The sequence below is a fragment of the Lolium perenne genome, chromosome 5, assembly GCF_019359855.2.
Source record: "Lolium perenne isolate Kyuss_39 chromosome 5, Kyuss_2.0, whole genome shotgun sequence".
In the NCBI taxonomy this organism is placed as follows: Eukaryota; Viridiplantae; Streptophyta; class Magnoliopsida; order Poales; family Poaceae; genus Lolium; species Lolium perenne.
In genome coordinates, this window is record NC_067248.2 from 138,569,461 (window position 1) to 138,595,679 (window position 26,219).

At 46.1% G+C, this 26,219-nt stretch overlaps 1 pseudogene; it reads right to left on the reverse strand.

Annotated features, from left to right (window-relative positions):
• Positions 1 to 123: 123 nt before the first annotated feature.
• Positions 124 to 22,340, reverse strand: LOC127300040 (bifunctional bis(5'-adenosyl)-triphosphatase/adenylylsulfatase FHIT-like; annotated as a pseudogene).
• Positions 22,341 to 26,219: the final 3,879 nt, after the last annotated feature.

A 26,219-nucleotide genomic window follows, 5' to 3' on the forward strand; every position in this document is an offset into this window, starting at 1 on the left:
CCTTTGCCATTTTTTCATGCCTGCTCAGCATCAATGGACCATCAATATCCATAAGGCAACAAGTAATGAATGTCTAACCTAAAAAGGTATCCATTCAGTACAGACCCAAATAAACAGAACATGTAAGCCGTAAAAATATATATATCTTCCAAGAGACAACTGTTATCCCACGTAGCATACAAGTAACCCACAACATTAGACTCATTAGTTTAGACTGCACATCACCATGTGGAAATAAATTATTTACTGCTATATTGCAGAAAAAACATTCCTATAAGTTTTATTTAAGGGAAAGCACCAAGCGAGAAGTTACAGAATAGTTTCTACGAAATACGTCTAGGAGAAAAGAGCACGGTACTCGCTGGCCTCATGACTCATTTCTTCCATGGTTCTATCTTTTCTTTCGATGTCCAATCAAGCTTTTCTTTCAATTCTTTCTCTCTCACATCAATCTATTACAAAAGAAAATGGTAAGACATAGTGAAACATATTATACGAAATTATATAGATGCAAGACAGGGTCAACGAACCGCATCATATATTTCATCATTATTTTGAAAATCTCCTTTCTTCCTCGGGATCACATGGATGTGGACGTGCGGAACTGTTTGGCCAGATTGAGGACCATCCTGTACAAAATGCTATCAATAAGGTCCATTTTTTTCCTCCAAAGGTTAAGGTAAAGGTGGACAAGATAATCAACTCAACAACAAGTTTGGAGTAAAAGACCAAAGGGCAGATATGGCAGACTGGCAGTGTAAGTGTAATTTGGGTGATTAAGTTGATCTATTTTGTTCTGGATCCCAATAGCAAAATCAACGACGCATGCCCTTTAAAATTGGATGAACTAATTATATAATTTTGAAAGCATAAGCTATTCATGACATATATATAGAGAAGTTACCTGAATTGTAAATGTAAGAGAAGATGCTTGGTGGTAGTGCTCAAGCCTTACACCAACTTCCTTTGCAGTGACCCATAAATCAATAGTCTTGTCAGTATTTAGATCAGCAAAACGTTTCACTTCACGCTTGGGGCACACAAGGACATGTATGTTTTGTCAAGGAAAAAATTATGTAAAACCAAACATTAAAATGTAAGTAGATATTTTACTGTTTCAACTATGAAAAGTGTGAACCACGCGACAGAAAGGGGGCAGTTGATAACTATCTGTAGTGAAAGATACATACCATAGGTAGATGTATCTAATTGTAATTGTTGTATTATACATTTCCCACCTTTCATCGAGAAGCAAATCTTTTTGGTGAACTAGTCGGTGCATAAAGTGATGAAACACAAAAGTAAAGACAATATTACAAACTGCGATGTAATCAGCCTACCAGCAATAAAAGGGTTCCAACAAGAGATGATTAACCATATTTTAATAAACCATTCACTTTTATGGATATATAACTCTAGGATAATTTTCTTGACATGCTTGATATTCATATTTCCACTAGCCATGCAATTTACATATCTGTGGAAACTGAAAGAGGGGTATATACCATATAATTTACATTTTTTGAGTCAGATCTTTGGTTTCTACTGTATGTGTTTGGACTTTGGACCATGGACCATTGACACCCTTCAAAATAAGCAAGAACCAAAGTTTATGTACAGTCAATCAAGGAATGCAATTAGCATTTAATTGTAAATCTCAGTGATGACTTTGTCAAAATAAAGGATATGACCTGCAGAGTAAGATTGAGACCTCTTAATAAAGAATATCACAAATATTATATGCGCAGTGTATAAAGTCGTGATCACAAGTAACTGCTATGCTAAGTACAAATTGTGTTGCAGGCAACAATATGTACAATATTAATACTCCCTCTGGTTTAAAATAATTGCTCAAAAATGGATGTATCTACCTACGCACTAAAACATGTCTAGGTGTACATTTAATTTTTGGTAATTATTTTGAACCAGAGGAAGTACTACACTTTCATGTTGTGCCGAAGCTGCCCCTAGTAATTGTGCAAGGAATATATGGCAAACATAATTATTAGTGATATGGTGCTTACATGGAAGAGGAACAAAATTAAGTCAGGGTTACCGATAGTCACTCCACTTCATCATAGAGTTTGTTAAGAGAAATTGTAAGTACAAAATTGTGCTAGTGCTGGAAAGCTAATGAGTGATTTCTTATGTATTCCGTGTAATCTACTGCGATTTTGAGCTAGAGGTGGAGGACTCGTGGTGGACACAGTAAATTGAACACTAGAAACTAGGCAAGGGAAAGGGGGACAAGCAAAGATATTACCAGGGAGGACAGGGCGGAGGTTGACCATGGCGCAGGAGAGGGCCGTGGCGTGGAAGACCTCCCTGGCAGGCTGGCATCGATCGTGCAGGGTCCAAACTTGTACGCCAACGCCTCCATCTCCGGGAACGGCGGCGGATGGAAGGAGGAGCCGAGGAGGTGGCCGGCGGCACGCAGCGGACACGGCTTCACTGACTTCACAGAGGAAAGTCAGGCTGTAGCATCTGTAGCAAGAACCTCAGACCGTAAACCGCGTACGTTTGGTTGTAGGCCGCATAAATCGCGATTTGAGGATTCAAAAGTACATATACACATCAATAAAACTGCAAATTTAAAAATAACTTTCGTGGGAGACAGAACATACATTCTATTCGACAATTGATCAGTGCATACATGCAAAAGCGACTTGAATTTCCATAAAATTCGACCTAAATCTAAGGAAGTTATTGCCACGACAAACTACGTACAAAAATTCGGCTCCGGAATGCTCAACGGCGCCTCTTTCGTGACAGCGACGCGAACAGCGATGTGGCAGCGGCTTCACTCGTCGTCGCTGCTGACGAGGTCACAGTAAACTTCCCCGTGCTTCTTCCCCACCATGCGCCAGCCCTCCGCCTTCTCCGCTTAGCGGCGCCTCGTCTCCGACATGAGCCCAAGGACGGTGGGGAGATGATGGCCGTCGATGAAGTCGCCGGACACGAAGTAGGGTGCATCCTCGAGTATGGGGAGGATCCGTGTGAGCTTTACGTTCGCGACATAACCGCCGAGAGCAAAGGAGAGTGCGTCCTGGAACTCCATCTTCACCGGCTGCGGTGGCGCGCACAAAGTCGACGCTGAGGAGGTGGAGGAAGGATAGCAGAGCGCGTCCTGGACCTCCATCTTCACCGGCTATGGTGGCGCGCGCAAGGGGCTGGCCTGGCTGGCCCGTACGCCGACAACCCCGATATTTGGCCCGGCGTAGGGATCGGCCGTCAGCACCTCAGCCCATTCTTGTAGTGAAGTAACCTGGTGTGCTATTTGAATCCCCTTTGCGGGACTCGATCACTTTCCTTAAATTGAAGGTTCGGTAATTGTCGGGTGAGCAGGCCGTATTAGTTCCTAGCTAGCTACTAGGCACAAAGTAGCCACACCCATTTATAATATAAGATTGTTGTGTCATCTTTTGAACTTGTGCATCTGGATAATTTTTCATTGTCTTCGTCATGGCTAGAGTCTCCCTTGCATGTTTCTCCCTGGTGTGTGTATTAATTGTGTGAACTTTCATGTTTAAGGACCAGAGAATCATGCAAGGACATGAGGGCATGAACACATAATGAATGTGAATTACATGGGGTGAGAGGGGGGGGGGGGGGGGGGGGGGCTTACCGGTTTTAGTGCTCTCTCACTGAATTGGTTGTGACCAAACTGTGGCGAAAGACGATTTCTAACCTAAAAAAAGATCCACATTTCAACTTTAGTGCCGTTCTTACCTATGATCTTGCCTTTTTGGGCAAAGTTGGTACATCCTATTACATTACGAACAAACACAGATATGAAACCATTGATGGGTACGTGGAGGATATTGTACATATTTTTCAGTATTATCATATCCATCGATGTGTTTATGTCCGACATTCTATTTTTGGCATGATTGGCATTGTAGGTTCCAGTCGCCATAGTGATCTTTTTTACCAACTCATTTTTATCGGCACTGCTCCTTGTTAAGTAACAAATATACATCTTTCCCGACAGTATAAATATCATGCAATTATAAATATTGTGTACCTATCATATTCTTATACAATGGAGCTATGTAGACAGACCTAAATACAAGATATCATATTCAAAGAAAAAGGAAAAAAACAGAGCCTTGAACTCATGGAAGTAGATTTCAAAACGTTTGTGGAATGATATATCGAGATTGCGCTTCCGAAAGCCGAATAGAAGTTCACCACTAAACTAAACAATATGGTCTGCAACAACATAACGCTCAACGTTTTTGGAAGGGTATATCGAGATTGCGCTTCCGAAAGTTGAATAGAAGTTCAACACTAAATTGAACAACATGGTACACATGATGCCAAGTGCCGCCATAACTGATATAGCGACACTTGGCGCCATGTTGCAGACCATGCTATTCAGTTTAGTGGTGAACTTCTATTCGGCTTTCGGAACGCAATCTTGATATACCCTGCCACAAACGTTTTGAAATCTACTTCCATGAGTTCAAGGCTCTGTTTTTTTCCCTTTTTTCTTGAATATGCTATCTTGTATTTAGGTCTAACTACATATGTGCATTGTATAAAAAAATAGGATAAGTACACAATATTTATGATTGCATGATATTTATACTATTGTGAAAGATGTATATTTATTACTTACCAAGGGGCAGTACGGATAAGAATGAGTTCGTAAAAAGATCACTATGGCGACCGGAACCTATAATGCCAATCATACCAGAAATAGAATGTCCGATATAAACACATCGATGAATATGATAATATTAAAAAATATGTACAATATCCTGCACGTACCCATCAATGGTTTTATATCTGTGTTTGTTTGTATTGTAATAGTCCGTACCAGATTTGCCCGAAAATGCAAGATCGTAGGTAAGAACGGAGTGGATCTTTTTTTTAGGTTAGAAATCGTCTTTCGCCTGAGTTCATGCCCCTCATGTCCTTGCATGATTCTCCGACCCTTAAACATGAAATTTCACACAATTAGTACATACATCAGGAAGAAACATGAAGAGGGAGACTCTAGCCATGAGTGAAAAAATATTCAGATGCACAACTCCAAAAGATGACATAACAATCTTACATTTACAAATGAGTATGGCTACTTTGTGCCTACTAGCTAGTTAGGAAGTAATACATCCTGCTCACCCGACAATACCAAACCTTCTATTTAAAGAAAGTGATCGAGTCCCATAAAGGGGATTCAAATAGCACACCAGGTTACTTTCCCAACCACCTAAGCAAAATTATAGCAGATTGTAGATGTACATGCAAAATTGTCTCAAAATTTCTACCGTTTTTCTATCCCGTGGTAGGCTGGTACAGTTCTCTTCCAAAACTGCAAGTACTTGCATCAAAACTGTGGAAGTTACAGTTAAAATTGACTTCCTAATTGACACGCTCTTAACAAAACTATGCACTTCCGCACAGTTGATGCTCAGGAAAACTTAAGAAAATCAAACCAAAGCAAAACACACAGGCTGTTTCCATCAGCCGGTGTATGTTAAAGCTGAAAAACTACATCCAAATAAAGACATGATTCATGTGGATAACTAGTCTTCAAAAAAGGAGACAAAGTTACAGATGAAAGTTGAAGCGTCTGATCATAGCACTAAAACAGCGGGTTACCATCAGCAGTAAGCATACACAAGCAGCAGACAAAAAAAAAAAAAATACTAAGAGCATCTCCACTCGCCCTCTCTATAGCCCACCCCAAAATGAAAATAGGGGCGCCGGCGTGGCGCGTATTTTCATCCGGCTACCCCAGGCCGAACCCAATCTAGCGGGAGGCTATCAGGGGCGCCGGATGACGCTAAAAGCAAGCGCGGGCCAGCTCTGTCGCCGATAGGGCTAGTTTCCCCCAAAATCATTAGCTTCCCCACCATTCTTGGAGCCATACCACCCCGTTCCCTTTCTCCCTCGGCCAATTCCCGCTATTTCACCCGCGCAAGCCGCGCTAGCCATCCCCTTGCCCCACCATACATCCATGTGATAAGACAAGGCAGTACGTCGCTCCACGCACATCGGCGCCGGACGCCCTCGCCGCCAAGGTGCGGGCACCCGTCGTCAAGGAGCGGCCGCGGGGGATGACCAACGCCGAGTGGGCGTTCGACATCCAGTGGCGGGCGATGGAGAACGTCAGCCACCGCTCGAGGGAGGTGAAGCTGGAGGCGAATAGGGTTGTGGTAGCAGCGGCGAAGGAGGCGAAGCTGATGGAACGGGCCGCTGCCATGGCGGCACCCCACACCCCGGCGCATTCGTTCGTCATCACCGCGTGGAGCGGAAGCCAGGGCAGCGTCTCCTCGCCATCACCGTCCACCGCGTCGCCTTCGCCTTTTTTCCATGACGCCCAAGGTAACCCACCCCACCTGTCCTGCTTCTCGCCGAGCTGCCACGATTTCGACCCGCTCGGTGGGTTTAACCCCAACACCTTCGCCGCCCCAAACACTTTCACCGCCGGCGACCTGCACATGCTAGCCGGATCACCTGAGCTCCGGCTCACTCTCTACAGCGGAGGCGGACTTCCTCCTCACCCTGGCCCTCACCCCAGCTACCAACAGTTCGCCGCGAGCACTAGCGCGCAAGCGCCATTCGGCGCTATGCCCGGCCGCGCCATCATGGAGGACATGATCATCGATGGTACCAGCGGGCAGCCGTCCTTCACGCAGCAGGAAGCTGAGGCGTACACCGATGATGAGGAAGAAGACGACGATGTTGGGTGGGAGAATGACGTGTACACCTACGCCGAGGCTCCCGAAGAGATCACGTGTGCCGTCCATCGTCGACCCCAAAGGCAAGAAAAAGAAGGCCGTCACCGCATCGGGCGCTACCGCGTTGGACCTGACGAAGAAGACCGGCGGGCGCGGGCAAAAGTGGAGCTCAAGGGAGGACGAGTGCCTCGCCGAAGCATGGAAGATGGTGAGCATCGACAAGGTGGGCGTCGGTCATGGAGAGACAGGACATCAAGCTCAACCTGATCAAGGCCAACATCATCGCCAAGAAAAGGAAGGAGGACCTGGCGATCCTGCTCGTCGACACCAGCGGCATGGACGATGACGTCAAGGCGTGGTGCGCCGCGCAGCTCGCCATGATCCTAGCCGAGAGTCGAGCTCCACCCGCGCCCCAACCCAGCACCGCGACTCCAGCGATGGCTACTACTCCACCGGTCACTGACGCTTCCCCGTCGACTGCCTCACAACCATCACCGATCGCTACGCCGACGACGTCCACCATCATCCCTGATTCCCTGGTTGAGGAAATTGCTTGATTCCCGCGATGCCGACCAGCCTGCGTGTGTAACGTCCCAAGTTTCAACAATAATAAACAAGAAAGAGAAATTCCCCAAACCCAAAATTTGCAATTAACAAAAACTTTTTTCTATGCATATAGTGCCACATATAGATATATGCATTTGAGTGATATTCTTTTGTGCAATGGCCATGATGAGTGTTAGTATGGTTAAACATTGCCTTGTGAATCCTAAGCATGATCACTAAACCCTAAATTGAGGGGAATTAGAGAAAATGGGAAAAACCCATTTCCCACTCACATACACCTTATGCAAAATTTCAAATCCTCAACCAAGGCCAAGATTGCTTGCTCCCTTGCTTCTAAAATACTTCAATGTGATAAACTAACACAATTGCACCCTTGAACCAAGAATCAAATGCAAAGAAATCAAAAATCTCACATACATATGATAATGGCCACTTGTCACAAAAATATTTTCTTCACCTCTTTACCCCCCTGGTTTTCTCAATTCTTGAACTAAACTTGGTCAACCAAAGCCATGTCATCCAAGACCATGTCAAGGTGAGCAACTTTGATGTTGACCATCATGGCTAGAGTTGACTAGGTTGACCAGAATAAAAGTGACAAGAGGGGATGCTGAAATAAAGAGAAGATTATGTCACTTTTGACATTTTGCAAAACAACTCCAAATTGAGTGCCACCACCACCAATACTTCACATTATTTATATAAATGAGATTCACCAAAAAGAATTTCGAAATTCAAATAAAATTCTCTTGCGGCCATTATGTCGAACAGGTGGCAGGCATCTTTTCCAAATTGAGACACACACTATTACACACTGGTTTCTTCCCTAAACCCCTTTAATTCTTGATCATTGCACCCTCTTACAACCCCTGCTTCACCCCAGTACCTTGCTTGATCGATTAAAGTGAGAGGAGAGGGAAAGAAAACCTAGTCTAATGCATACCGTGGCCATGCCGGCCACCTTTGGCATCTCCACCTCCAGCCCTCATCTCAACTCTTGCCCTTGTCCTGGAGCATCTACACTGCACAAGGACACGAATGGTACAAGCCCCTGCAACGCCACGGCTCTACTTTGGCCAGAACGCGCGTGGCCAAACCGCGCCAGGGCGTGCCAGGCCACGCGCGGTGAGCGCGCCCTGGACACGCCGGTCCGTCGAGCGCTCGAGCAGCCTACTCCTCGCCCTGCATCCCTACCGCGACGTTGAGTAGCTACTCCCCGCCCTCTACACGCTAGACACAAGCCCAGGCCTGCCCCTGCACCGTCGCCGTCGTCCTCGGCCAAATGATGTCGCGCGCCCCGTGACAAACCCTGCAAGCTCCCGAGCCATCCCGTCGCCTTTTCTCTGCGCCAGCTAGCCGTTGAGCATCGCCAGGACGACGCCTACAAGATGCCGTCCTCGCCTTGCCCCTTCGATCGACGGAGAGGCCACGCCGTCGACGCTCCTCCACAGCACACCCGGCCACCTCGCTCCCTCTATAAATAGCGACGATCAGCACCTCATCTCTTCACACAATCCACTCCCCTCACCTCACTGAGTCTCCTCCACCCATCAATTTCACCAGACCTCGCCGGAGCTGCTCGAATCGCGAGCTCAAGACCGCCGGAGCCCGCGGAAGCTCTTCGTCGATTGGAGCCTCCCCGAGCGCCGCTGCTGCACCAGGCCGTTCCTCGTCGACAACCACTTCTCCGCGCCTACTGCCTGAGACCTGCACCGGCCTGGTACGCCCTCCGACCCCCTAGGCTCGCCGCCAGGGAGCCCGCTGCTCGTCGGAGAAGACGACGTTCACACGCCGTCGGATCCTAGTCTAATCCTACGGCCTAACGCGCGCGTACCGCTTCGGCGTTTAAAGAGGCGCCGACAGGTGGCCCCCACCTTGTCAGCGCGGCCCGAGCGCACCAGATGCGTGTTGGGCTGCGAAGTGGGTTTTTATTTCGTTTCGGCCCAGTAACTCTTCCCGCCTAAGCCCAGGAATTCAAATCCAGTTTATTCTTTATTCAAATTTTGCTCTGCTGAATGTTTAGTAAAATTTGAATAGTTTGAATTCTGCCAAACCAAATCTAGCAAACCTTATACCGTTGGAAAGCCCATGAATTTATCTATCCAATGCCACTGGCCCCATCCCCATCTTCATTGTAGATTTAATTTGACAAAAAAGACAAGATAGGGACTTTTGCACATTCAAACTTTATTTAAAATTCAACCAGAATAGTTTTTGAAGTAATTCCAATTCTAATAAATCACAAATGATGTCCTCTAATTGATTATGCAATAACATAGCCCTGTTGTTTGTATGATCATGGACTAGATCAAATAAAATGGCTATGTAGTCATTTCTAGAGCATTTTTAAAGTGGAATTCAAACTCAACCCTAATATGAGAGTTACCTCTCATTTAAATTTTGATCCTAAGTACTAATAACCAGGGGAAATGACTTAGGTTAATGAACCCTTGAGAATTACTACTTAGAGATTTTAATTCATTTAAATGTTAAGTTTTAGAACTATGTGAAGTGTAGCACTTCAATCAAATTGAACTCACATATAATAGATATGAAATGTTGACTTTGGGTCAACCTATATTTCATACCTTATTATTATATGGAGAGATTAAATCTTAATAAGAGGAAATGAAAAGAAATGATTTCTTTTAAAGACCTACCCACCAAATTTAAGAAATAGGAATAATGAGAGGAAATTATTTCTCTTTCAATTAAAGACAAATCAAATAATCCACCATGCCATGTTTGATTGATGATAGGACTAGTGTGTGAACTATTTTGAGTTCCTCTAGTTTAGTATGTGAGCTTGGTTTAGTATTTATACCTCGTATTCGTATATAGACGCTAGTAACGAGGAATACCAAGAGGAGGAGGGCTACTCTCAGGAAGAAGAAGAGAACTTCGATAACTACCCAGCTCAAGGCAAGCTAACCCTTGCTGAAAACAAGTGCTTAGCTCTACAAGAGCAAAGGCATCTTCACACTTTACTTTTATGTATTACCTATCCCATGTTTTTACTTACATTTGCTTTTGCTTATTTATTTCAAAGTACTTTTTGATTTATGATTCACTTGTCGGGAATAGAACAAGAGCATCAAAGTTAGCCCAAGCAAATAAAGCTAGATAGCACCCCCTCATGACTAGTTGCTATTGCTAAGAATTAAAATTGACTACTCTAGATGGGAACATTTGTGAAATGAACGGAGGTGAAAGATTTTGAAGGTGAATATGACCTTGAGGAGATGGTGATTTTTGATAAAATAGATGATTGAGTTTGAATGCGATACCCTTCCAATTATACGAGTACCCCCACAATACCTGATTATGGGTAGGGCTTAACTAGAAACTTGTGTATTTTAGTATGGGTTCCCTCTAAACAAACATCATAGGGGTTACGCTGAGGCTGCCTCCGTTAAGTGTGGACTGATGTTGAAACGAGGTGAATGTACGGCCCAAGCCCTGTGCAGTTCCCGGGTTAACCGCGGTTTCCACCGGGAGGCCAAGCTCATGGGGAGAGGTGCTCATACTAGCATAGATAAGTGAAAGGTTTCGATTGATGATCCGCGTACTGTGTTACGATGATTCGGGGTTATCCTCGACGGATGAAATCAAAAGTTGTGGCACAAGAGTACAACCTCTGCAGAGTGTTAAACCTATTCGAATAGCCGTGTCCACGGTTACGGACGATTGGAAAGGCCATACTACCTCCGTTATCATTAAAATGTTTTAAGTCTAGAAATGAATGGTGGATTGAAAGGTGACATTTTGGTGAACCATAATGAGTTGTGGGAATGACACTAATGTTCCCACTTGAGTTAGTCTAGCACATGATATAGGCTTTTACCAAAGATTTATGAAACTAAAACTTGGCTTTATGCAAATAAACCTAGAGCTTAGTATCCCCTTACACTTATTGAGTTATTTATCTTAGAGTTAGTTTGCGAGTACTTTAAAAGTACTCATGGCTTTGCCCTGGCTATTCCAACGCCAGACTATGAAGGAGAGCACCAGTATCAGGATGACGGACAACAGGACGTCTACGATAACTAGGATCGTCTTCTAACGTCAAGCGTTGCCTGTGGAATAGATCGTCCACTACTACTTCGCTTCCGCTACTATTTGTGATGTTGAACAATATATTCGTGTAATATTGGATCATGTGATCTATGGTTGTAAGACAATATGTGTTGTAATAAATGATGACTCTATGCTACTTACTATTATGTCTCGCAAAAACATTATTCCTGGGATTGCGATGTACGGCATAATAGGCATCTGGACTTAAAAATCCGGGTGTTGACAAGTTGGTATCAGAGCCATTGTTTGACCTTAGGAGACCCTAGTTAGAATGGACGCTCAAAAACTTAGTTTCAAATTTCATGATTTGACTAGTTATGAAAACCTTATTCACCTTCTTACCTTGAAGAGTCTTTTACAAACTTTAAATTCCTGCCCTTCTTCTAAGTGAATTAAAATTTGGAACACTTGCACTTATCTAACTTAATCATCTCATCTCTCTACAGATGGATCACGTCGTGGACGCACAGCCCTTTCTCCAGACTGAGTTCTATCAGTTGGGGAACGGTGGAGAGATCATCTTCGAGAGGGACCTCTTCTCCCTCTCAGAGTTCCTCGGGCGCCCACCACCGGAAGTCTTTGGCGGAATGCTGAATGACCAACCCGGTGGTCAACTTCAGTGGGTGATCATGGTGGACCTTCGTGGAAGGTTCACACTCCCAATGAGCGCAAGGATCCAGTTCTCCTTCAGGGAGAACAACTGGGCGGATGGTCTCGCAAGGGGACTTCAGGAAGGACTCGCACGTCTGTGCGGGCAAAACTTCATGGACTTCACGGATAGTCGCTTTGTGCACTATGCAAGGCACAACTCCCTCGGAGTGCCAATGAACCTGCCGTCGCACCCGCAACTTCGCCACCATGTTGATCATCTTGACTTCATGCTGAGCGAGACCCGCATCGACCTCGACAACTCCCGCGAATACGCCAACCACACTCACATCCAGTTGGCGCAGCAGGCGGACACCATCAAGGTGATCGCCGGAGAACGCAGGGCACTCCGCCGTGCCAACCAGAAGAAGGATCACGCCATCAACCGCCTGAAGACCAGGATCGCCACTCTGAAGGCGACCATCGCTGCCCAAGCTGAGCAGATTCAGGAGCTGGAAGGCGAAGGTGAAGGGGAGAACATCCAGGGGGACGGCTACTCCTACGTCAGCAACGACGACGACTACGAGGAGGAGGAAGACGACGACCTGGAGTTCCACCCTTACGAGGATGGCCACGAGCACCTCGATGCCGGGGTAGACAATGTCTACCCTATCAACGTCGATGGCGAGTAGTTCCGTCTGAGCACTTGCGTCCCGTGTTATGTATCGGTCCTTTGTACCCGCCCCATGTATCGTAGTTTGTTGAAAGGGTTCTTAAAACCCTCCTGAACATTTGGCTTGTAATATGTGCTATCTCCATGACTATGTTTGTGTGTGTGTAATATTATTATTATTAATATGAATCAAGTTTTAAGTTGAAATTATATCCCAAAATGAGACATAGACATTTCCCTCTTATCTCATGATCCCTATCTCTGTTCAGATGGCACCCCCAACTCGCAACATGACTCAGGAGGCAATGATGCAGATGTTGCAACAGATGTTAGCTGATAGAGAAGTTGAGAGAGCTGAACGGCAAGCCAACCTAGCTGCACTTCAACAACTGGCTCAGGGCAATCAAGGCCACGGAAACCACGAACACCCAGGGTCAAAGCTGAAAAACTTCCAGAACACTAACCCACCTGTGTTCAACAAGACAGAGGAACCCCTCGATGCTGATGATTGGCTCCAGACTATGGAGAACAATCTCGAGGTTGCCGGAGTGGAGGACAACGAGAAGGTGTTGTTCGCCACCCACTATCTGGCTGGACCTGCACGTGCCTGGTGGACAAGTACCCGCGCCTTACATGCGGGGAACCTGATGACTTGGGAAGACTTCAAACTCAAGTTTAGCAAGTATCATGTGCCCCCGGGTTTGATTAAGAAGATGAGGGATGAGTTCAGGGAACTGAAGCAAGGCAGAATGACCGTGGTGGAATACCGCGACAAGTTCCTCACTTTGTCAAGGTACGCCCCAGATGAGACGGACACCGTCGAGAAGAGGAAGGAGAGGTTTCTGAATGGACTGCATGATGAGATGCAGACGGTGCTGATCAATATCCCCTTTGCTGACTTAGAAGCCCTTGTTGACTCCGCCATTCAGATGGAGGGGAAGATACACCAAGCCAATGAGAACCGCAAGCGCCGTATGATGAACCAGAGTGGGCCCAGCAACAACCACAAGTATCGCCCCAACTCAGGTGGAGGGTTCGCCCCAAGAAACAACAAGCCCCCGATGCAGAATCCACGTCCGGGTTATCAGAACTGGAGTGGAGGAAACCCCAGATCAGGAGGACACAACAACAACAACAACAACTTCAACCGCGCTCCACCTCGCGCCCCCAACAATAACTCCAACACTGCTCCAAGGACTGGGAGCAACGCTATTCCCATCACCCCCAAGGACAAGTCCACCTACAACTGCTACGAGTGCGGAGTGGCTGGACACTTCTCCTATGAGTGCCCCAAGAAGCTCGCCAAGACTGCCGCCAACACCTCAGGCCCTGCGCAGCAGCAGCGTCGTGTCACCACCAACAAGAAGTTCGCCCCCAACAACCCGAACAACCGCAACGGCCGCCTCTACCACATGAATGCAGAAGAAGCTCAGGAAGCCCCAGACGTTGTGCTGGGTATGTTCTCTGTTAACTCAATACCCGCAAGAGTGCTGTTTGATTCTGGAGCATCGCATTCATTCATTACCGAAGATTTTGCATGCACTAGTAAGATTCAACCCATCAGTTTGAAGCATGTCATGATAGTTCAAATACCTGGATCAACAACTAAAGCTAGAAAAATTTGCAAAGATGTGCCCATCAGAATACATGAAATAGAATTCTATGCAAATTTGATTGTTCTGGGAGCCAAAGGTTTGGAAGTAGTCCTGGGAATGGACTGGATGGCGAAACATCATGGACTGATTGATTGTGCCAAGAAGGCCATCACCATGACTAGTAGCACCGGAATAGTAGTCGAACACATATCTGAAAAGATGCCTCGAAAGTTCACTTGTAACCAAAGCCTAGTCAAACCCACCTTGGATCAGATCAGGGTCGTTTGTCGATATCCTGATGTGTTCCCGGATGATCTACCCGGTATGCCCCCAGATCGGGATATCGAGTTTATCATCGAGTTAATCCCTGGAACCGGACCTATAGCCCAGAGAGCCTACATCATGAACCCGGCAGAGTTAGTGGAACTGAAGAAGCAACTGGATGATATGCTATTCAAAGGTCTGATTCAACCAAGTGCGTCACCTTGGAGATCGCCAGTTTTGTTTGTGGATAAAAAGGACGGTGCCACTCGTTTGGTTACGGACTATCGTAAGCTTAACGATGTCACCATTAAGAACAAGTATCCGTTGCCCAAGATAGAAGATCTGTTTGACCAGCTGACCGGAGCCCGAGTATTCTCGAAGATTGATCTGAGGACAGGATACCATCAGTTGAAGATTCGTGCCACCGACATTCCCAAAACTGCCTTTACCACCAGATATGGATTGTATGAGTACAATGTCATGTCTTTTGGATTGACCAATGCCCCCGCTTACTTCATGAATCTCATGAATAAGATCTTTATGAACTTCCTGGACAAGTTTGTGGTTGTCTTCATCGACGACATCCTCATATACTCCAAGTCCGAGGAAGAACATGAGCAACATTTGGAAGTGGTCCTAGATACCCTTCGGGAACATCAGTTGTACGCCAAGTTCAGCAAGTGTGAGTTCTGGTTGAAAGAAGTAGGATTCTTGGGTCATATCTTGTCAGCTGGAGGAATTGCCGTTGACCCCGCAAAGATCAAGACTGTTGAAGAATGGAAAGCCCCAACCACTCAGACCGAGGTCCGTGCATTTCTCGGATTGGCGGGATATTACCGCCGATTCGTTGAAGGATTCTCGAGCATAGCAAGACCGATGACCCAATTGTTGAAGAAGGACCAGAAGTTCGAATGGACCGACAAGTGTGAAGAGAGTTTTCAACAGCTCAAGTTAAGACTGACAACAGCCCCAATACTGGTTATGCCGGACATTACCAAGCCATTTGATGTGTACTGTGATGCCTCCAAGATTGGTCTTGGATGTGTGCTGATGCAAGAAGGCAAAGTGATATCTTACCTTTCAAGACAGCTGAAGCAGCATGAACAGAACTATCCAACCCATGACTTAGAGCTAGCAGCGGTGGTTTTAGCACTGAAAGTTTGGCGTCATTACCTCATGGGTAATCGATGCGAGGTTTACTCGGATCACAAGAGCCTGAAGTATATCTTCACGCAGAAGGAGCTGAATATGAGACAGCGCAGATGGATAGAGTTAATCAAGGATTACGACATGGAAATCCACTATCACCCCGGCAAGGCCAATGTGGTAGCGGATGCTCTGAGTAGACTGCCGTGTCAGTTGAACTCCATGTTAGCAATTGAGCAACCTAGCCTGTTTGAAGAGTTTGAGCAGTTTAGGCTTGAACTGGTTAGCGAAGGATACCTCGTCAGCATTGAACTCCAACCCACCCTGGTTAGTCAGATCAAGGAAGCTCAGAAAGGAAATGCTAGCATTGACGGAATCAAGAACCAAATAGCCGCCGGAAAGGCGCCAGGATTCACCGTAGATGAAGAAGGAGTGCTATGGTATAACAAGCGCCTTTGCGTGCCATCAGACTCCGAGTTGAAGCAAGTTATCCTGAAAGAAGCCCACGACACCCTGTACTCCATTCACCCCGGAGGAACCAAGATGTACCAGGATTTGAAGGAACAATTCTGGTGGCAAGGAATGAAGAGAGAAATTGGAAGCTACATCGCCAAGTGTGATATCTGTCAAAGAGTCAAAGCAGAACACCAACGCCCCGCAGGACTGTTGCAACCCCTACAGATTCCCGAATGGAAGTGGGATTCCGTAGGAATGGACTTCATCACCGGACTGCCCAAATCTAGTAAAGGAAATGATTCCATCTGGGTAGTGGTCGACAGACTGACCAAAGTCGCCCACTTCATCCCCGTCAAGACCACCTATCAAGGACCAAGACTCGCAGAGCCATATATCTCAAGGATAGTCAGCCTGCACGGAACCCCGAAGTCGATAGTATCCGACAGAGGATCCCAATTCACCTCCCGATTCTGGCAGAAAGTACATGAAGGACTCGGAACTCGTCTGAATTTCAGCACAGCCTATCACCCGCAGACAGATGGACAGACTGAAAGAGTAAACCAGATACTAGAAGATATGTTGAGAGCATGTGTGCTAGAGTATGGATCTAAGTGGGAAGACTGCTTGCCGTACGCAGAATTCTCGTACAACAACAGCTACCAAGCCAGCTTACAGATGGCCCCCTTCGAAGTACTGTACGGAAGGAAGTGCCGTACCCCTCTGAATTGGTCGGAAGTAGGAGAGAGTCAAATCTTTGGACCAGATATTCTCCGAGAAGCCGAAGAGAAGGTTCACAAGATCCGTGAGTACCTCAGGACAGCCCAATGAAGACAGAAGAGCTACGCTGACAAGAGACGCCGAGAGATGACCTTCGAGATCGGAGAGTTCGTATATCTCAAAGTGTCCCCTCTTAAGGGAATGCAGAGATTTCAGCTTAGAGGAAAGCTCGCACCCCGATATGTCGGACCTTTCAAGGTCCTGAGTCGCCGAGGAGAAGTATCCTATCAGCTGGAGTTACCGGAAGAAATGTCAGCGGTGCACAATGTGTTTCACATCTCGCTACTCCGGAAGTGTTTAGAAGTGCCTGAGAAGACCGAAGTTTTCAAGAACATCGACCATCGAGCTGTGGATATCAACTCAGATCTGACATACCGCGAAGTACCTATTCGCATCCTGGAAGAAGCTTTCAGAACCACCCGTACCCGAAGTATCAAGTTTCTGAAGATCCAATGGAGTAATCACACCGAAGAAGAAGCCACTTGGGAGAGAGAAGACTTTATGAGGACTGAGTACCCAGATCTCTTTAGTACCTAGTTTTCTCAGATCTCGGGACGAGATCTTTTGTAAGGGGGAAGGGTTTGTAACATCCCAAGTTTCAACAATAATAAACAAGAAAGAGAAATTCCCCAAACCCAAAATTTGCAATTAACAAAAACTTTTTCTATGCATATAGTGCCACATATAGATATATGCATTTGAGTGATATTCTTTTGTGCAATGGCCATGATGAGTGTTAGTATGGTTAAACATTGCCTTGTGAATCCTAAGCATGATCACTAAACCCTAAATTGAGGGGAATTAGAGAAAATGGGAAAAACCCATTTCCCACTCACATACACCTTATGCAAAATTTCAAATCCTCAACCAAGGCCAAGATTGCTTGCTCCCTTGCTTCTAAAATACTTCAATGTGATAAACTAACACAATTGCACCCTTGAACCAAGAATCAAATGCAAAGAAATCAAAAATCTCACATACATATGATAATGGCCACTTGTCACAAAAATATTTTCTTCACCTCTTTACCCCCCTGGTTTTCTCAATTCTTGAACTAAACTTGGTCAACCAAAGCCATGTCATCCAAGACCATGTCAAGGTGAGCAACTTTGATGTTGACCATCATGGCTAGAGTTGACTAGGTTGACCAGAATAAAAGTGACAAGAGGGGATGCTGAAATAAAGAGAAGATTATGTCACTTTTGACATTTTGCAAAACAACTCCAAATTGAGTGCCACCACCACCAATACTTTCACATTATTTATATAAATGAGATTCACCAAAAAGAATTTCGAAATTCAAATAAAATTCTCTTGCGGCCATTATGTCGAACAGGTGGCAGGCATCTTTTCCAAATTGAGACACACACTATTACACACTGGTTTCTTCCCTAAACCCCTTTAATTCTTGATCATTGCACCCTCTTACAACCCCTGCTTCACCCCAGTACCTTGCTTGATCGATTAAAGTGAGAGGAGAGGGAAAGAAAACCTAGTCTAATGCATACCGTGGCCATGCCGGCCACCTTTGGTATCTCCACCTCCAGCCCTCATCTCAACTCTTGCCCTTGTCCTGGAGCATCTACACTGCACAAGGACACGAATGGTACAAGCTCGCAACGCCACGGCTCTACTTTGGCCAGAACGCGCGTGGCCAAACCGCGCCAGGGCGTGCCAGTCGACGCGGTGAGCGCGCCCTGGACACGCCGGTCCGTCGAGCGCTCGAGCAGCCTACTCCTCGCCCTGCATCCCTACCGCGACATTGAGTAGCTACTCCCCGCCCTCTACACGCTAGACACAAGCCCAGGCCTGCCCCTGCACCGTCGCCGCCGTCCTCGGCCAAATGATGCCGCGCGCCCCGTGACAAACCCTGCAAGCTCCCGAGCCATCCCGTCGCCTTTTCTCTGCGCCAGCTAGCCGTTGAGCATCGCCAGGACGACGCCTACAAGATGCCGTCCTCGCCTTGCCCCTTCGATCGACGGAGAGGCCACGCCGTCGACGCTCCTCCACAGCACACTCGGCCACCTCGCTCCCTCTATAAATAGCGACGATCAGCACCTCATCTCTTCACACAATCCACTCCCCTCACCTCACTGAGTCTCCTCCACCCATCAATTTCACCAGACCTCGCCGGAGCTGCTCGAATCGCGAGCTCAAGACCGCCGGAGCCCGCGGAAGCTCTTCGTCGATTGGAGCCTCCCCGAGCGCCGCTGCTGCACCAGGCCGTTCCTCGTCGACAACCACTTCTCCGCGCCTACTGCCTGAGACCTGCACCGGCCTGGTACGCCCTCCGACCCCCTAGGCTCGCCGCCAGGGAGCCCGCTGCTCGTCGGAGAAGACGACGTTCACACGCCGTCGGATCCTAGTCTAATCCTACGGCCTAACGCGCGCGTACCGCTTCGGCGTTTAAAGAGGCGCCGACAGGTGGCCCCCACCTTGTCAGCGCGGCCCGAGCGCACCAGATGCGTGTTGGGCTGCGAAGTGGGTTTTTATTTCGTTTCGGCCCAGTAACTCTTCCCGCCTAAGCCCAGGAATTCAAATCCAGTTTATTCTTTATTCAAATTTTGCTCTGCTGAATGTTTAGTAAAATTTGAATAGTTTGAATTCTGCCAAACCAAATCTAGCAAACCTTATACCGTTGGAAAGCCCATGAATTTATCTATCCAATGCCACTGGCCCCATCCCCATCTTCATTGTAGATTTAATTTGACAAAAAATACAAGATAGGGACTTTTGCACATTCAAACTTTATTTAAAATTCAACCAGAATAGTTTTTGAAGTAATTCCAATTCTAATAAATCACAAATGATGTCCTCTAATTGATTATGCAATAACATAGCCCTGTTGTTTGTATGATCATGGACTAGATCAAATAAAATGGCTATGTAGTCATTTCTAGAGCATTTTTAAAGTGGAATTCAAACTCAACCCTAATATGAGAGTTACCTCTCATTTAAATTTTGATCCTAAGTACTAATAACCAGGGGAAATGACTTAGGTTAATGAACCCTTGAGAATTACTACTTAGAGATTTTAATTCATTTAAATGTTAAGTTTTAGAACTATGTGAAGTGTAGCACTTCAATCAAATTGAACTCACATATAATAGATATGAAATGTTGACTTTGGGTCAACCTATATTTCATACCTTATTATTATATGGAGAGATTAAATCTTAATAAGAGGAAATGAAAAGAAATGATTTCTTTTAAAGACCTACCCACCAAATTTAAGAAATAGGAATAATGAGAGGAAATTATTTCTCTTTCAATTAAAGACAAATCAAATAATCCACCATGCCATGTTTGATTGATGATAGGACTAGTGTGTGAACTATTTTGAGTGCCTCTAGTTTAGTATGTGAGTTTGGTTTAGTATTTATACCTCGTATTCGTATATAGACGCTAGTAACGAGGAATACCAAGAGGAGGAGGGCTACTCTCAGGAAGAAGAAGAGAACTTCGATAACTACCCAGCTCAAGGCAAGCTAACCCTTGCTGAAAACAAGTGCTTAGCTCTACAAGAGCAAAGGCATCTTCACACTTTACTTTTATGTATTACCTATCCCATGTTTTTACTTACATTTGCTTTTGCTTATTTATTTCAAAGTACTTTTTGATTTATGATTCACTTGTCGGGAATAGAACAAGAGCATCAAAGTTAGCCCAAGCAAATAAAGCTAGATAGCACCCCCTCATGACTAGTTGCTATTGCTAAGAATTAAAATTGACTACTCTAGATGGGAACATTTGTGAAATGAACGGAGGTGAAAGATTTTGAAGGTGAATATGACCTTGAGGAGATGGTGATTTTTGATAAAATAGATGATTGAGTTTGAATGCGATACCCTTCCAATTATACGAGTACCCCCACAATACCTGATTATGGGTAGGGCTTAACTAGAAACTTGTGTATTTTAGTATGGGTTCCCTCTAAACAAACATCATAGGGGTTACGCTGAGGCTGCCTCCGTTAAGTGTGGACTGATGTTGAAACGAGGTGAATGTACGGCCCAAGCCCTGTGCAGTTCCCGGGTTAACCGCGGTTTCCACCGGGAGGCCAAGCTCATGGGGAGAGGTGCTCATACTAGCATAGATAAGTGAAAGGTTTCGATTGATGATCCGCGTACTGTGTTACGATGATTCGGGGTTATCCTCGACGGATGAAATCAAAAGTTGTGGCACAAGAGTACAACCTCTGCAGAGTGTTAAACCTATTCGAATAGCCGTGTCCACGGTTACGGACGATTGGAAAGGCCATACTACCTCCGTTATCATTAAAATGTTTTGAGTCTAGAAATGAATGGTGGATTGAAAGGTGACATTTTGGTGAACCATAATGAGTTGTGGGAATGACACTAATGTTCCCACTTGAGTTAGTCTAGCACATGATATAGGCTTTTACCAAAGATTTATGAAACTAAAACTTGGCTTTATGCAAATAAACCTAGAGCTTAGTATCCCCTTACACTTATTGAGTTATTTATCTTAGAGTTAGTTTGCGAGTACTTTAAAAGTACTCATGGCTTTGCCCTGGCTATTCCAACGCCAGACTATGAAGGAGAGCACCAGTATCAGGATGACGGACAACAGGACGTCTACGATAACTAGGATCGTCTTCTAACGTCAAGCGTTGCCTGTGGAATAGATCGTCCACTACTACTTCGCTTCCGCTACTATTTGTGATGTTGAACAATATATTCGTGTAATATTGGATCATGTGATCTATGGTTGTAAGACAATATGTGTTGTAATAAATGATGACTCTATGCTACTTACTATTATGTCTCGCAAAAACATTATTCCTGGGATTGCGATGTACGGCATAATAGGCATCTGGACTTAAAAATCCGGGTGTTGACAGTGTGCCCCCCTTTTTTTGTTTTGTTCGCTAGACATTTCTATGTCGCGATTTGCGACCATGTGTTTCATCTAGACATTGATCCTTTTGTGGACACGAAATCTAATCAGCTTATATTTTTAAGTTAGGAATTTGGGGGATGTGGCTCGGAACCGGTGCCCCCCTATTTAGGGGTTACGCGCCGGCACCCTCCATACGGTCAGGCGCGATGTTGTATGGAGGTCACGAGTGGAGATGCTCTAACAGAGAAAATTCACAGCTGAGCATACCGCAGCATCTGGTGGTGAGCAAAGATACAGCAGCAGGCAACATAAAAAAAAAAAAAGCAGAAACAATACCTTGGTGGTGACTCCTCGGTGGAGGGAAAGTCAAAGTTGGTGCGGGGAAGGCAGCGTCGACCTGGTGGCCGAGACAGGAGGAGGGCGGCGATGGGAGCCGGGTTAGGCGGCGGTTGCGACGGCAAGCGGAGGCGGGGATGGCGACGAACCACAGCGATGGTGTGATGTACCGCACATGGGGAAGGGAAGATCACAACCGGATCGGGGTATAAATAGGCTGCAAAGAATCGGAGAGGAAGCTGAGGAGAGGAGCAGAAGGTCAGGTCAAGAATCAAGATTCACTTTGGGACGTGCTACGCGTGTCGGTCGTCCCACCGTGAAGCATGCATGTATCATAGCTTTTGCAAGGCATAGAATTTATACCGACGCGATCAGGATAAATCGCCGTAGACGAGCGGCTGGCCGGCGTTGCAAAGAATTTATTCGTCAGCTAGGCTGGGACTGGGGCGGGTTCGTGCGGATCTATTGGGGTGGGTTTTTGTTTGGATAGCACCGGGTTAATTAGGTTGAAACTGTTTCAGCTGAAAATTCCATGGCTTGGGGCGGTGCGGTGTGGTTCGAAAATCACATCGGGAGGACATGGGTCCAACCCATGCGCCGAACCCACACGAGGAGAGCACTCGACCCGCACGCCGTTCCTAAAAAAAGGTACCACATCAGAAAAATGTAACTGCAGTTTTAAAAATGTAACTCCGATCCGTTATATTTTTTAAGTAGAAAAATGCAATTAAAATTTTTTAACAGAAAAGTGCAACTTGAATACATTTTTGTGGGTGACTGAGACTTAAAAAATTCTCAGTTAACTAAGACATAGCAAAAACATTAAAAACAAATGAAACATCCAGTCCTAACGGCAACCGAACGCCGACGACGACCGTGATCAGAGGCAAGGTAAGAGCATCTCCACTCGTCTCCCCGAGAAGCCCCCACGAGCCGTTTTTTACATCTGGACGGCGAAAAACGGCCCAGTCGCGCCCTCAGGTTCTCATTTTCGTCCGGAAAACGGCATAATTTCGTCCGGACTCCCCGGGCCATCCTCGGTTTCCCGGGGATCTCTCGGGGACTCCGGATGGAGCAAAACCAACAGCCCACGCCCACGTGTCTCCTCTTTCGTCCGGACTCCCCGGGCCATCCTCTTTTTCCCCGAGAAACACCGCTTGGGGAGCACATAACTGAAAATATACTGCCCCCCATGCCAAAAATTGATCCAATCTGGACGAAAATTTCGCCGGATTTGGACGTGGGAGCGCCAACGAGTGGGATGCTCTAAGGGATCGACAGAAGCTCCTCCACGGCGGGTGCATGCGAGCGCACATGGACAAAGCAGGAGAGGGAGAAGAACAAGAGAGAGTGAAGACGTGTGGAGGAGTGACGTAGGCAGCGAGAGAGCTGTCCAGGACGTCTCCTCACGCACGGAGGCGGTGGTGGCCACGATTTGGCTTAAGGTTGAAGAAAATACTGACACCGATGGCCCACTTTGTCATGGGACCCATGGTTTCTAGTGGGTGTGAATTGGTTTCAAACCCATTCAATGGCGCGGGATTTGTGCGGTTTTCGCCCCATTTAGCACGGACGGGAGCTTCATCGCGCCGCCGCCGCCGACGACGACACAGCAGCAGCTCTTCACGATGAGCAAGTGCGCAGCTCTGCAGCGTCCTCCTCCTCCCGGCTTCCGTGTGGAGGGCTGCTTAGAAACGGCAAGATCACCGGCAGCGACGGCAACGAGGCGGCGCGGATATCCAGGAAGAAATCCGGTGCGTCGTACGTCTACAGCGTCGTCTAGGCCGGTCTCTCTCGGCGACGACGTGTTCAGTCTGCGGCGTCGGCCATCGTTGTCGTCACGGACCGGATCTGCCGAAGGCCGCCGTACGCCCCGATGGTGTGCTCTTCGCTGTAGTCCAATACTAGTAGCAGTCAACAGTTACATCAGTCGAGAGAATTCTTTGTCCTTCATTGGATGGACCCTAGAACTGTCAGAGAATTGTTTTTTAGAGTATCTGTTTTGTTAGTGTCATTCAGACAATTGCACCGATTGTAAGTGCAGCATGCCGTGACACCAACGGCGAGAAGTTCCATATTCGCATTTGTCGATATTTTGTAAAACAGTTTCAGCAATCAACTAAAACATAATGACATGCAAAATGTGTGTGACCTCAGGATGAGTATTCAGTGGAGGAATTCAGTTGGATTCAGTGGATACCCAAACTCGGAAAATAAGCCAAATAGTTGCTCTTGCCCACCATGTTGGGGCAACCCGGCGAACACTTGCCAAACACCTGCACCATGGAGACATACTAGTTGTTGACATTGGCAAGCACTGCAGGACACACGACTACGATCGACGGACAGAAAATTACTTTGGCGTGGCTTACCTAGTACAGAGGCAACGCATACACTCACAACTTGGCACTTTGGCAGAGCCACCAGTAGATGTACCCAATTGCAATCCAGGGCATTATACACAGACACAAGGCAGAATTATTCTGTTCTTCTCAGGGGCATCCTATCACGTCCATCGATGGCATCCAGCCAGGGGCATCCATTGAGACAAAAGTCATCCTTTTGTTGCGACAACAACAAAAGTCCTCTTGGTATACCACCAGGCATAATGCAGAAGATGAAAGTGACCAAAGCTGCACAAACTACAGAGGCGGAATATGCAAAAGATGAAAGAGATAAAAAAGTTGTGCACACTCCAGAAGGAAATTTGCAAAAGGAGATTCAACTCTAATTACCGGCTATCTTCGGTAACACGTAAAGAAACCCCAAGTATTGTCCTTTAAATACCCTAGAAATGGTACTCCTATTATTGTTCGAGAAGGTTTCTAGTTTGTCCACCACAAAGAAGCTTGCTGCCACAAAATTTCATGGGAAATAAAATGTTGTAAACACTTTAGGCCAAAGCACAGACTGAAGATGTTATATCGTCTTGGGGAATAGAACTTTGGTCCATCAGCAAAGAAACCACATACAACTCTTCCAGTCCCTATCAAGAATATGTTAAACTGAGTATACGAATTCTGTTTTGACAACGTTCTGCAAACTATCAGCTAAGCTGCGATTTTTCTTAGGCTTTAAAACGGGGCAGGCTTTTCCTACCTAAATAAACTATGGGCAGGTGTGTTACAAACCCCTTAATTGCCTTTGGTCCACTTAATAATAGTATGGGCGATGTGAAGCCAATATGCAAACTGAAAATAATGATGCTTCCAGTTGGTTGATATTGATTTGGGAAGCCAAATTACAAGTGAAATTCTTTGTATACCGTTAGCATAAATCTGCAGGAGGCCTAGTTCAATGTCTTCCACGTTTTCAAAGATTATATTAGACAGTACCACGCTAGATCTGGGTTCTGTACTTATTGTTACCACTGATACCAGCCGACTTCATCATTCGTGGCATAATCGCAAAACGTAGAACAAATAATGCTTTCGGGTCAACAAGCAAAACAACTAATGCTCCATGCCTAGAAAGCTATTACTTATATAGCAATGGAAAGTCTAATACTTAGTATAATTTCTGTTAAATACCTAGCCACTAGCTTGTGTATCTCATAAATAAATATACTCTACTGTAAATTGTAGTAAGAACACTTTTTCGCATTTTTGCAGGATTCAGAGACTTGCAAACACTACTAGGAAAAAGCTATTCAGTGGCGCACCACTATCCCCCATCAGTGGCGCACTGCTGGTGCGCCACTACTATCACGCCACTGCTAAGTTTTAGTAGTGGCGCACTACTGGTGCGCCACAACTATCCTAAGTAACAGTGGCGCACTGCGCCGTGCGCCATTGAAATGTCTGGCGATGCGCCACTATTATTCCAAATGGGTGCGCCACTGTTGTTGAGCAGCAGTGCGCCACTACTCTCAGTTGTTGGTGCGCCACTACTGCCTCCTGGGGTGCGCCACTGTTACCTCGAGCTGGTGCGCTATTGCTGGTTGTCGAGGTGCGCCACTGTTGTATCTCAGACGTGCGCCATTGCTAGTAGCTTCGGTGCGCCACTGCTACTTTCGAAGGGGATCACCGAGTAGTGCGCCACAGGTCCCAGACTAGTGCGCCACTGCTACTTAGTGGTCGTGCGCCACTCAGGGTCCACCAGTGCGCCGCTGCTAGTTTTTCGTTTTTATTTTTTGCATTTCTGGCTGGTAGTTGTACAGGTTGTATAGAACAGTATAACAACACAAAT